Raw genomic sequence first — 9815 nt, 5'->3', positions numbered from 1 at the left:
ATGCTCACACCAACCACGACCCTACCTTCCCCTGTAACAATGCTCACACAAATCACGGCCCTACCTTCCCCTGTAACAATGCTCACACCAACCACGGCCCTACCATCCCCTGTAACAATGCTTACACCAACCACGGCCCTACCTTCCCCTGTAACAATGCTTACACCAACCACGGACCTACCTTCCCCTGTAACAATGCTCACACCAACCACGACCCTACCTTCCCCTGTAACAATGCTCACACCAACCACGGCCCTTCTTTCCCCTGTATCAATGCTCACACCAACCACGGCCCTACCATCCCCTGTAACAATGCTCACACCAACCACGGCCCTACCTTCCCCTGTAACAATGCTCACACCTACCACGGCCCTACCTTCCCCTGTAACAATGCTCACACCAACCACAGCCCTACCTTCCCCTGTAACAATGCTCACACCAACCACGGCCCTACCTTCCCCTGTAACAATGCTCACAGCAACCAAGGCACGGCCCTACCTTCCCCTGTTACAATGCTCACACCAAGCACGGCCCGACCTTCCCCTGTAACAATGCTCACACCAACCACGGCTCTACCTTCCCCTGTAACAATGCTCACACCAAGCACGGCCCTACCTTCCCCTGTAACAATGCTCACATAAACCACGGCCCTGCTTTCCCTTTTAATAATGATCACACCAACCACGGCTCTACCTTCCCCTGTAACAATGCTCACACCAACCACGGCCCTACCTTCCCCTGTAACAATGCTCACACCAACCACGGCCCTACCTTCCCCTGTAATAATGCTCACACCAACCACGGCCCTACCTTCCCCTGTAACAATGCTCACACCAACCACGACCCTACCTTCCCCTGTAACAATGCTCACATCAACCACGGCCCTACCTTCCCCTGTAACAATGCTCACACCAACCACGGCCCTACCTTCCTCTGTAACAATGCTCACACAAACCACGGCCCAACCTTCCCCTGTAACAATGCTCACACCAACCACTGCCCTACCTTTCCCTGTAACAATGCTCACACCAATCACGGCCCTTCCTTCCTCTGTAACAATACTCACACCAACCACGGCAATACCTTCCCCTGTAACAATGCTAACACCAACCACGGCCCTACCTTCCCTTGTAACAATGCTCACACCAACCACGGCCCTATCTTCCCCTGTAACAATGCTCACACCAACCACGGCCCTACCTTCCCCTGTAACAATGCTCACACCAATCACGGCCCTACCTTCCCCTGTAACAGTGCTCACACCAACCACGGCCCTACCTTCCCCTGTAACAATGCTCTCACCAACCTCGGCCCTACCTTCCCCTGTAACAATTCTCACACCAACCACCGCCCTACCTTCCCCTGTAACAGTGCTCACAGCAACCACGGCCCTACCTTACCATGTAACAATGCTCACACCAGCCACAGCCCTACGTTCTCCTGTAACAATGCTCACACCAACCACGGCTCTACCTTCCCCTGTAACAATGCTCACACCAACCACGGCCCTACCTTCCCCTGTAACAATGCTTACACCAACCACGGCCGTACCTTCCCCTGTAACAATGCTCACACCAACCACGGCCCTACCTTTCCCTGTAACAGTGCTCACACCAACCACGGCCCTACCTTCCCCTGTAACAATGCTCACACCAAGCACGGCCCTACCTTCCCCTGTAACAATGCTCAAACCAACCACGGCCCTACCTTCCCTTTTAATAATGCTCACACCAACCACGGCTCTACCTTCCCCTGTAACAATGCTCACACCAACCACTGCCCTACCTTCCCCTGTAACAATGCTCACACCAACCACGGCCCTACCTTCCCCTGTAATAATGCTCACACCAACCACGGCCCTACCTTCCCCTGTAACAATGCTCACACCAACCACGACCCTACCTTCCCCTGTAACAATGCTCACACCAACCACGACCCTACCTTCCCCTGTAACAATGCTCACACCAACCACGGCCCTACCTTCCCCTGTAACAATGCTCACACCAACCACGGCCCTACCTTCCTCTGTAACAATGCTCACACAAACCACGGTCCTACCTTCCCCTGTAACAATGCTCACACCAACCACTGCCCTACCTTCCCCTGTAACAATGCTCACACCAACCACGGCCCTACCTTCCCCTGTAACAATGCTCACACCAACCACGGCCCTACCTTCCTCTGTAACAATGCTCACACCAACCACGGCCCTACCTTCCCCTGTAACAATGCTAACACCAACCACGGCCCTACCTTTCCCTGTAACAATGCTCACACCAACCACGGCCCTACCTTCCAATGCAACAATGCTCACACCAACCACTGCCCAACCTTCCCCTGTAACAATGCTCACACCAACCACTGCCCTACCTTCTCCTGTAATAATGCTCACACAAACCACGGCCCTACCTTCCCCTGTAACAATGCTCACACCAACCACGGCCCTACCTTCCCCTGTAACAATGCTCACACCAACCACGGCCCTACCTTCCAATGTAACAATGCTCACACCAACCACGGCCCTACCTTCCCCAGTAACAGTGCTCACACCAACCACGGCCCTACCTTCCCCTTTAACAATGCTTACACCAACCACGGCCCTAACTTCCCCTGTAACAATGCTCACACCAACCACGGCCCTACTTTCCCCTGTAACAATGCTCACACCAACCACGGCCCTACCTTCTCCTGTAACAATGCTAACACCAACCACGGCCCTACCTTACCCAGTAACAGTGCTCACACCAACCACGGCCCTACTTTCCCCTGTAACAATGCTCACACCAACCACGGCCCTGCCTTCAAATGTAGCAATGCTTACACCAACCACGGCCCTACCTTCCCCTGTAACAATGCTCACACCAACCACGGCCCTACCTTCCCCTGTAACAATGCTCACACCAAGCACGGACCAAAATTCCCCTGTAACAATGCTCACACCAACTACGGCCCTACCTTCCCCTGTAACAATGCTCACACCAATCACTGTCCTGCCTTCCCCTGAAATAATGCTCACACCAACCACGGCCCTACCTTCCCCTGTAACAATGCTCACACCTACCACGGCCCTACCTTCCCATGTAGCAATGCTCACCAACCACGGCCCTACTTTCCCCTGTAACAATGCTCGCACAAAGCAAGGCCCTACCTTCCCCTGTAACAATGCTAACACCAACCACGGCCCTACCTTTCCCTGTAACAATGCTCACACCAACCACTGCCCTGCCTTCCCCTGTAACAATGCTCACACCAACCACTGCCCTACCTTCCCCTGTAATAATGCTCACGCATACCACGGCCCTACCTTCCCCTGTAACAATGCTCACACCAACCACGGCCCTACCTTCCCCTGTAACAATGCTCACACCAACCACGGCCCTACCTTCAAATGTAACAATGCTCACACCAACCACGGCCCTACCTTCCCCAGTAACAGTGCTCACACCAACCACGGCCCTACCTTCCCCTGTAACAATGCTCACACCAACCACGGCCCTACCTTCCCCTGTAACAATGCTTACACCAACCACGGCCCTACCTTCCCCTGTAACAATGCTCACACCAACCACGGCCCTACCTTCCCCTGTAACAATGCTCACACCAACCACGGCCCTACCTTCCCCTGTAACAATGCTCACACCAACCAATGCCCTACCTTCTCCTGTAACAATGCTAACACCAACCACGGCCCTACCTTCCCCTGTAACAATGCTCACACCAAGCCCGGCCCTAAATTCCCCTGTAACAATGCTCACACCAACCACGGCCCTACCTTCCCCTGTAACAATGCTCACACGAACCACTGCCCTACCTTCCCCTGTAATAATGCTCACACCAACCACGGCCCTACCTTTCCCTTTAACAATGCTCACACCAACCACGGCCCTACCCTCCCCTGTAACAATCCTCACACCAACCACGGCGTACCTTCCCCTGTAACAATGCTCACACCAACCACGGCCCTGCCTTCCCCTGTAACAATGCTTACACCAACCACGGCCCTACCTTCCCCTATAACAATGCTCACACCAACCACGGCCCTACCTTCCCCTGTAACAATGCTCACACCAAGCACGGACCTAAATTCCCCTGTAACAATGCTCACACCAACTACGGCCCTACCTTCCCCTGTAACAATGCTCACACCAATCACTGCCCTGCCTTCCCCTGTAATAATGCTCACACCAACCACGGCCCTACCTTCCCCTGTAACAATGCTCACACCTACCACGGCCCTACCTTCCCATGTAGCAATGCTCACCAACCACGGCCCTACCTTCCTTTGTAACAATGCTCGCACCAAGCAAGGCCCTACCTTCCCCTGTAACAATGCTAACACCAACCACGGCCCTACCTTTCCCTGTAACAATGCTCACACCAACCACTGCCCTACTTTCCCCTGTAACAATGCTCACACCAACCACTGCCCTACCTTCCCCTGTAATAATGCTCACAGAAACCACGGCCCTACCTTCCCCTGTAACAATGCTCACACCAACCACGGCCCTACCTTCCCCTGTAACAATGCTCACACCAACCACGGCCCTACCTTCAAATGTAACAATGCTCACACCAACCACGGCCCTACCTTCCCCAGTAACAGTGCTCACACCAACCACGGCCCTACCTTCCCCTGTAACAATGCTCACACCAACCACGGCCCTACCTTCCCCTGTAACAATGCTTACACCAACCACGGTCCTACCTTCCCCTGTAACAATGCTCACACCAACCACGGCCCGTCTCTTCCCCTGTAACAATGCTCACACTAATCACGGCCCTTCCTTCCCCTGTAACAATGCTCACACCAACCAAGGCCCTACCTTCTCCTGTAACAATGCTAACACCAACCACGGCCCTACCTTCCCCTGTAACAATGCTCACACCAAGCCCGGCCCTAAATTCCCCTGTAACAATGCTCACACCAACCACGGCCCTACCTTCCCCTGTAACAATGCTCACACGAACCACTGCCCTACCTTCCCCTGTAATAATCGTCACACCAACCACGGCCCTACCTTCCCCTTTAACAATGCTCACACCAACCACGGCCCTACCCTCATCTGTAACAATCCTCACACCAACCACGGCGTACCTTCCCCTGTAACAATGCTCACACCAACCACGGCCCTACCTTCCAATGTAACAATGCTCACACCAACCACGGCCCTACCTCCCCCAGTAACAGTGCTCACACCAACCATGGCCCTTCTTTCCCCTGTATCAATGCTCACACCAACCACGGCCCTACCCTCCCCTGTAACATTGCTTACACCAACCACGGCCCTACCCTCCCCTGTAACAATGCTCACACCAACAACGGCCCTACCTTTCCCTGTAACAATGCTCACACCTACCACGGCCCTACCTTCCCCTGTAACAATGCTCACACCAACCACGGCCCTACCTTCCCCTGTAACAATGCTCACACCAACCACCGCCCTACCTTCCCCTGTAACAGTGCTCACACCAACCACGGCCCTAGCTTCCCCTGTAACAATGCTCACACCAACCACGGCCCTACCTTCCCCTGTAACAATGCTCACACCAACAACGGCCCTACCTTCCCCTGTAACAATGCTTACACCAACCACGGCCCTACCTTCCCCTGTAACAATGCTCACAAAAACCAAGGCCCTACCTTCCCCTGTAACAATGCTCAGACCAACCACGGCCCTACCTTCCCCTGTAACAGTGCTCACACCAACCACGGCCCTACCTTCCCCTGTAATAATGCTCATACCAAGCACGGCCCTACCTTCCCCTGTAACAATGCTCACATAAACTACGGCCCTACCTTCCCTTTTAATAATGCTCACACCAACCACGGCTCTACCTTCCCCTGTAACAATGCTCACACCAACCACGGCCCTACCTTCCCCTGTAACAATGCTCACACCAACCACGGCCCTACCTTCCCCTGTAATAATGCTCACACCAACCACGGCCCTACCTTCCCCTGTAACAATGCTCACACCAACCACGACCCTACCTTCCCCTGTAACAATGCTCACACCAACCACGACCCTACCTTCCCCTGTAACAATGCTCACACCAACCACGGTCCTACCTTCCCCTGTAACAATGCTCACACCAACTACGGCCCTACCTTCCTCTGTAACAATTCTCACACAAACCACGGTCCTACCTTCCCCTGTAACAATGCTCACACCAACCACTGCCCTACCTTCCCCTGTAACAATGCTCACACCAACCACGGCCCTACCTTCCTCTGTAACAATGTTCACACCAACCACGGCCCTACCTTCCCCTGTAACAATGCTAACACCAACCACAGCCCTACCTTTCCGTGTAAAAATGCTCACACCAACCACGGCCCTACCTTCCAATGCAACAATGCTCACACCAACCACTGCCCTACCTTCCCCTGTAACAATGCTCACACCAACCACTGCCCTACCTTCCCCTGTAATAATGCTCGCACAAACCACGCCCCTACCTTCCCCTTTAACAATGCTCACACAACCACGGCCCTACCTTCCCCTGTAACAATGCTCACACCAACCACGGCCCTACCTTCCCCTGTAACAATGCTCACACCAACCACGGCCCTACCTTCCCCAGTAACAGTGCTCACACCAACCACGGCCCTACCTTCCCCTGTAACAATGCTCACACCAACCACGGCCCTACCTTCCCCTGTAACAATGCTTACACCAACCACGGCCCTACCTTCCCCTGTAACAATGCTCACACCAACCACGGCCCTACCTTCCCCTGTAACAATGCTCACACCAACCACGGCCCTACCTTCCCCTGTAACAGTGCTCACACCAACCACGGCCCTACCTTCCCCTGTAACAATGCTCACACCAACCACTGCCCTGCCTTCCCCTGTAATAATGCTCACCCCAACCACGGCCCTACCTTCCCCTGTAACAATGCTCACACCTACCACGGCCCTACCTTCCCCTGTAGTAATGCTCACACCAACCACGGCCCTACCTTCCCCTGTAACAATGCTCACATCAACCCGGCCCTACCTTCCCCTCTTACAATGCTCACACCAACCACGGCCCTACCTTCCCCTGTAACAATGCTCACACCAACCACTGCCCTACCTTCCCCTGTAATAATGCTCACACCAACCACGGCCCTACCTTCCCCTGTAACAATGCTCACACCTACCACGGCCCTACCTTACCCTGTAGCAATGCTCACACCAACCACGGCCCTACCTTCCTCTGTAACAATGCTCACACAAATCACGGCCTTACCTTCCCCTGTAACAATGCTCACACCAAGCACGGCCCTAAATTCCCCAGTAACAATGCTCACACCAACCACGGCCCTACTGTCCCCTGTAACATTGCTCACGCCAACCACTGCCCTACCTTCCCCTGTAATAATGCTCACACCAACCACGGCCCTACCCTCCCCTTTAACAAAGCTCACACGTACCACGGCCCTACCTTCCCCTCTAGCAATGCTCACACCAACCACGGCCCTACCTTCCCCTGTAACAATGCTCACACCAACCACGGCCCTACCTTCCCCTGTTACAATGCTCACACCAACCACGGCCGTACCTTCCCCTGTAACAATGCTCACACCAACCACGGCTCTACCTTCCCCTGTAACAATGCTCACACCAACAACGGCCGTACCTTCCCCTGTAACAATGCTTACACCAACCACGGCCCTACCTTCATCTGTAACAATGCTCACACCAACCACGGCCCTACCTTCCCCTGTAACAATGCTCACACCAACCACGGCCCTACCTTCCCCTGTAACAATGCTCACACCAATCACGGCCCTACCTTCCCCTGTAACAGTGCTCACACCAACCACGGCCCTACCTTCTCCTGTAACAATGCTCACACCAAGCACGGCCCTACCTTCCCCTGTAGCAATGCTCACACCAACCACGGCCCTACCTTCCCCTGTTACAATGCTCACACCAACCACGGCCCTACCTTCCCCTGTAACAATGCTCACACCAACTATGGCCCTACCTTCCCCTGTAACAATGCTCACACCAACAACGGCCCTACCTTCCCCTGTAACAATGCTTACACCAACCACGGCCCTACCTTCCCCTGTAACAATGCTCACACCAACCACGGCCCTATCTTCCCCTGTAACAATGCTCACACCAACCACGGCCCTACCTTCCCCTGTAACAATGCTTACACCAACCACGGCCCTACCTTCCCCTGTAACAATGCTCACACCAACCACGGCCCTATCTTCCCCTGTACCAATGCTCACACCAACCACGGCCCTACCTTCCCCTGTAACAATGCTCACACCAACAACGGCCCTACCTTCCCCTGTAACAATGCTTACACCAACCACGGCCTTACCTTCCCCTGTAACAATGCTCACACTAACCACGGCCCTATCTTCCCCTGTAACAATGCTCACACCAACCACGGCCCTACCTTCCCCTGTAACAATGCTCACACCAATCACGGCCCTACCTTCCCCTGTAACAGTGCTCACACCAACCACGGCCCTACCTTCCCCTGTAACAATGCTCACACCAAGCACGGCCCTACCTTCCCCTGTAACAATGCTCACACCAACCACGGCCCTACCTTCATTTTAATAATGCTCACAGCAACCACGGCTCTACCTTCCCCTGTAACAATGCTCACACCAACCACCGCCCTACCTTCCCCTGTAACAATGCTCACACCAACCACGACCCTACCTTCCCCTGTAACAATTCTCACACCAACCACGGCCCTACCTTCCCCTGTAACAATGCTCACACCAACCACGGCCCTACCTTCCTCTGTAACAATGCTCACACAAACCACGGTCCTACCTTCCCCTGTAACAATGCTCACACCAACCACTGCCCTACCTTTCCCTGTAACAATGCTCACACCAACCACGGCCCTACCTTCCTCTGTAACAATGCTCACACCAACCACGGCCCTACCTTCCCCTGTAACAATGCTCACACCAACCACTGCCCTACCTTTCCGTGTAACAATGCTCACACCAACCACGGCCCTACCTTCCAATGCAACAATGCTCACACCAACCACTGCCCTACCTTCCCCTGTAACAATGCTCACACCAACCACTGCCCTACCTTCCCCTGTAATAATGCTCGCACAAACCACGGCCCTACCTTCCCCTGTAACAATGCTCACACAACCACGGCCCTACCTTCCCCTGTAACAATGCTCACACCAACCACGGCCCTACATTCCAATGTAACAATGCTCACACCAACCACGGCCCTACCTTCCCCAGTAACAGTGCTCACACCAACCACGGCCCTACCTTCCCCTGTAACAATGCTCACACCAATCACGGCCCTACCTTCCCCTGTAACAATGCTTACACCAACCACGGCCCTACCTTCCCCTGTAACAATGCTCACACCTACCACGGCCCTACCTTCCCCTGTAACAATGCTCACACCAACCAAGGCCCTACCTTCCCCTGTAACAATGCTAACACCAACCACGGCCCTACCTTCCCCTGTAACAATGCTCACACCAACCACGGCTCTAAATTCCCCTGTAACAGTGCTCACACCAACCACGGCCCTACCTTCCCCTGTAACAATGCTCACACCAACCACTGCCCTACCTTCCCCTGTAATAATGCTCACACCAACCACGGCCCAACCTTCCCCTGTAACAATGCTCACACCTACCACGGCCCTAACTTCCCCTGTAGCAATGCTCACACCAACCACGGTTCTACCTTCCCCTGTAACAATGCTCACACTAACCACGGCCCTACCTTCCCCTGTTACAATGCTCACACCAACCACGGCCCTACCTTCCCCTGTAACAATGCTCACACCAACCACTGCCCTACCTTCC

Source organism: Cherax quadricarinatus, chromosome 9, assembly GCF_038502225.1.
Source record: "Cherax quadricarinatus isolate ZL_2023a chromosome 9, ASM3850222v1, whole genome shotgun sequence".
NCBI classification, from domain to species: domain Eukaryota; kingdom Metazoa; phylum Arthropoda; class Malacostraca; order Decapoda; family Parastacidae; genus Cherax; species Cherax quadricarinatus.
This window is presented reverse-complemented; position numbering follows the sequence as displayed.